This window comes from Schistocerca piceifrons, unplaced genomic scaffold, assembly GCF_021461385.2.
Source record: "Schistocerca piceifrons isolate TAMUIC-IGC-003096 unplaced genomic scaffold, iqSchPice1.1 HiC_scaffold_295, whole genome shotgun sequence".
Taxonomy (NCBI): Eukaryota; Metazoa; Arthropoda; class Insecta; order Orthoptera; family Acrididae; genus Schistocerca; species Schistocerca piceifrons.
In genome coordinates this window covers 35001-40000 of record NW_025728510.1, presented here as the reverse complement: position 1 = coordinate 40000, position 5000 = coordinate 35001, and the positions used below count along the sequence as shown (strand labels likewise).

General features: G+C 52.9%; 1 non-coding gene across 1 annotated transcript in view; it reads right to left on the bottom strand.

Moving 5' to 3' along the window:
• Window positions 1–1584, bottom strand: part of LOC124744490 — a 1909-nt gene extending 325 nt beyond the window's left edge. The window contains exon 1 of the ribosomal RNA XR_007010786.1: window positions 1–1584. This exon is cut by the window's left edge and continues 325 nt beyond it. This is a non-coding gene — a ribosomal RNA (small subunit ribosomal RNA).
• Between the last annotated feature and the right edge of the window lie 3416 nt (window positions 1585–5000).

Genomic DNA, 5000 nt, shown 5'->3' with positions numbered 1-5000 from the left:
CTTCAGTGTAGCGCGCGTGCGGCCCAGAACATCTAAGGGCATCACAGACCTGTTATTGCTCAATCTCGTGCGGCTAGAAGCCGCCTGTCCCTCTAAGAAGAAAAGTAATCGCTGACAGCACGAAGGATGTCACGCGACTAGTTAGCAGGCTAGAGTCTCGTTCGTTATCGGAATTAACCAGACAAATCGCTCCACCAACTAAGAACGGCCATGCACCACCACCCACCGAATCAAGAAAGAGCTATCAATCTGTCAATCCTTCCGGTGTCCGGGCCTGGTGAGGTTTCCCGTGTTGAGTCAAATTAAGCCGCAGGCTCCACTCCTGGTGGTGCCCTTCCGTCAATTCCTTTAAGTTTCAGCTTTGCAACCATACTTCCCCCGGAACCCAAAAGCTTTGGTTTCCCGGAGGCTGCCCGCCGAGTCATCGGAGGAACTGCGGCGGATCGCTGGCTGGCATCGTTTATGGTTAGAACTAGGGCGGTATCTGATCGCCTTCGAACCTCTAACTTTCGTTCTTGATTAATGAAAACATACTTGGCAAATGCTTTCGCTTCTGTTCGTCTTGCGACGATCCAAGAATTTCACCTCTAACGTCGCAATACGAATGCCCCCGCCTGTCCCTATTAATCATTACCTCGGGTTCCGAAAACCAACAAAATAGAACCGAGGTCCTATTCCATTATTCCATGCACACAGTATTCAGGCGGGCTTGCCTGCTTTAAGCACTCTAATTTGTTCAAAGTAAACGTGCCGGCCCACCGAGACACTCAATAAAGAGCACCCTGGTAGGATTTCAACGGGGTCCGCCTCGGGACGCACGAGCACGCACGGGGCGGTCGCACGCCTTCGGCTCGCCCCACCGGCAGGACGTCCCACGATACATGCCAGTTAAACACCGACGGGCGGTGAACCAACAGCGTGGGACACAAATCCAACTACGAGCTTTTTAACCGCAACAACTTTAATATACGCTATTGGAGCTGGAATTACCGCGGCTGCTGGCACCAGACTTGCCCTCCAATAGATACTCGTTAAAGGATTTAAAGTGTACTCATTCCGATTACGGGGCCTCGGATGAGTCCCGTATCGTTATTTTTCGTCACTACCTCCCCGTGCCGGGAGTGGGTAATTTGCGCGCCTGCTGCCTTCCTTGGATGTGGTAGCCGTTTCTCAGGCTCCCTCTCCGGAATCGAACCCTGATTCCCCGTTACCCGTTACAACCATGGTAGGCGCAGAACCTACCATCGACAGTTGATAAGGCAGACATTTGAAAGATGCGTCGCCGGTACGAGGACCGTGCGATCAGCCCAAAGTTATTCAGAGTCACCAAGGCAAACGGACCGGACGAGCCGACCGATTGGTTTTGATCTAATAAAAGCGTCCCTTCCATCTCTGGTCGGGACTCTGTTTGCATGTATTAGCTCTAGAATTACCACAGTTATCCAAGTAACGTGGGTACGATCTAAGGAACCATAACTGATTTAATGAGCCATTCGCGGTTTCACCTTAATGCGGCTTGTACTGAGACATGCATGGCTTAATCTTTGAGACAAGCATATGACTACTGGCAGGATCAACCAGGGAGCTGCGTCAACTAGAGCTGAGCAGCCGGCCGCCCGGGAGTGTGTCCCGGGGGCCCGCGCGAACACGCAAGCGTCCGCTCAATCATTCTGCAAACAGGAGGAGGCTGAGCTCCCCTGCACAATACACCTCGAAACCCTCTCAGGTCCCGGCGGCGCGCAGCGCCGTCCCAAGTACTTGGTCGGGTTCGAGAGAGGCGCAATCGCCCGGAGTTAGGCGAGTAGACGCTTTCGGTGCGACCACCCGTGCTCCCAACTGAGCTTGCCGCTGCCGACAGAGGCCCGGGAGCGTGCTGTCGTGGCATTGCCGGCGGGAGACAACACGCGCCACCTACGGTGACCGGCAGCTCCAACGCCAGCGCCACAGAAGGACAAAAGCCCCACTTGGGTGCCGAAGCGAACTCTCCCAGCACAGCGCACGCGCCAACACATCCGCACAGCTGCGATACAAACCACCAGCGAGAACCGCTGGGGCGACCGAGCAGCAGACGGCGTCGCGGCGCCGAGCGCCGGGCGGCAGCGCATCCTCAACGCACACAGTCCTCAATCGGACCAGCACACTGAAGATGTCCACCGCGCTTCGCACCGGGCCCGCGAGGACCTACTTTGGCCGCACGGCGCCGCGCGCAGGGTGCGCCGGCGCGCAGCTGCGACGCCTGCCGCGTCCGTCGGCCGGCGCGCCTGCCACTGGCCGCCCCCACCAGCCGGCTGTAGCGCGTGCGCCCACGCACCGCGCGGCCAGCACGCCGGGAGGCGCCCCCTCACCGGCCGGGGACGGTCCCACCCAGCCACCGCCGCGTATCGCTTCACACCCAGATGCCGTTCAGTTTCGTCGGCATGGTGGGTATCGCTGGAACAACCGGTTAGTACCTCAACCTATCGTCGCCATCACCGATTCACCCCTAGCGAGAACAACCGCACCACAACAGGTTACCATTTGTTCATTTGCGTAACTTCACCAGAAAACGCAGGCGTCCATCGCCATTTGCAACTTCCACGATTATTGCATGCCTGTGTCAGGTGTCACGCCACACTACGTCTGCCCACATACACGCAACAAAATGTGCACGCCTAGACAATACGTGGAAGGTGGCCCCCGTACGTATGCGATGTCCATTGCTCGAACGACTGTCAACCGGCCTCTGTAGCATGTCGCAGATATGGAACGCGGTGCACCATGCCATCACGGTGTGTGAGGAGAGACGACTAGGTCCGAATACATCAACAGACAGCTCATGCTGATCGCCATCCACGGCGTCCGTTCCTCCCACACGTCTCTATGGCGTACCACACTGCAATCCAGCTCTCATAGGGAGACGACACGTAGCTGCGTGCACAATATTTGCACTGTATGGTCCGCCGTTTTTGGGCGCAGTCGTTGTACGGTCACACATGTGCCACGATGTATCATTCAGTACATAAGGACGAATGTGCAGTACAGATTGTGGTTTACGCGTACGACATTAGCGGACAGTTGACACAGGCCGCACCACAACGTAGCCTGAGTACGTCGCATGCGGAGGGCATTGAACATGCAAAGTTCTCACCAACCAGCTTGCGAAGGCAGGGGGCAAGGTGGGGACGTGGGGAGGGGCGGCATGTACGTCCTGCTGCCATCCACATTACAGTGTACAGCAGGAGCATGTGGAAAGTGAGCAAGACTTGCAAGGTGTTTAACATGAAGCGATACACAGGGGAGCGGGGAGTGCGAGTAGCGAACTATATTGCGAGGGTTGCGGGTGGGCAACACTACACTAATTGAACGAGTCGTATAACAATTACAGAGCAGGTTTAGGCGACAACGTGGGTTACGTTAGGCGACAACGTGGGTTAGGTTAAGGCACGACGTGGGTTAGGTTAAGGCACGACATGGGTTAGGTTAAGGCACAACATGGGTTAGGTTAAGGCACAACATGGGTTAGGTTAAGGCACAACATGGGTTAGGTTAAGGCACAACATGGGTTAGGTTAAGGCACAACATGGGTTAGGTTAAGGCACAACATGGGTTAGGTTAAGGCACAACATGGGTTAGGTTAAGGCACAACATGGGTTAGGTTAAGGCACAACATGGGTTAGGTTAAGGCACAACATGGGTTAGGTTAAGGCACAACATGGGTTAGGTTAAGGCACAACATGGGTTAGGTTAAGGCACAACATGGGTTAGGTTAAGGCACAACATAGGTTAGGTTAAGGCACAACATAGGTTAGGTTAAGGCACAACATGGGTTAGGTTAAGGCACAACATGGGTTAGGTTAAGGCACAACATGGGTTAGGTTAAGGCACAACATGGGTTAGGTTAAGGCACAACATGGGTTAGGTTAAGGCACAACATGGGTTAGGTTAAGGCACAACATGGGTTAGGTTAAGGCACAACATGGGTTAGGTTAAGGCACAACATGGGTTAGGTTAAGGCACAACATGGGTTAGGTTAAGGCACAACATGGGTTAGGTTAAGGCACAACATGGGTTAGGTTAAGGCACAACATGGGTTAGGTTAAGGCACAACATGGGTTAGGTTAAGGCACAACATGGGTTAGGTTAAGGCACAACATGGGTTAGGTTAAGGCACAACATGGGTTAGGTTAAGGCACAACATGGGTTAGGTTAAGGCACAACATAGGTTAGGTTAAGGCACAACATAGGTTAGGTTAAGGCACAACATAGGTTAGGTTAAGGCACAACATAGGTTAGGTTAAGGCACAACATAGGTTAGGTTAAGGCACAACATAGGTTAGGTTAAGGCACAACATAGGTTAGGTTAAGGCACAACATAGGTTAGGTTAAGGCACAACATAGGTTAGGTTAAGGCACAACATAGGTTAGGTTAAGGTACAACATAGGTTAGGTTAAGGTACAACATAGGTTAGGTTAAGGTACAACATAGGTTAGGTTAAGGTACAACATAGGTTAGGTTAAGGTACAACATAGGTTAGGTTAAGGTACAACATAGGTTAGGTTAGGTTAGGTTACACGTTGTTGTAAGGAAAGGTGTAGGGGGGGGGGCGGGGGCGGCAGGTTCGTTGATAGTGATTATAGTAAGTGAATGCTTGTGACATGATCAGATTTGTCACGTCAGGATGCACCTTTGGCTTATTAGAGGCGGCGCTCCAATTCTATGCTTGTGTCAGACCTGTGTCTTTGACTCATGTCATTGTTTGTGCGCTGTGACAGGAGGTACTATTGTGATGTTGGGTGCACCGTTGTATAGGACATGTGTGGGTGTTGGTGCCTGATCTGCGCAATGGTGGATGTCGAAAGGGTGGGATATTGTATTTTCCGCATGGACCTCCTGGTCTGGTTGTGATAGTGTGGATTGTGTAATGTGGCGGAGAGGATGCACTGGATGTTGTTCCATGCTGGTGCTTACATATTGTATGTGCGCCCGTTAGAAGCAGAGAGTGGTGCGTGATCAGAGTGGC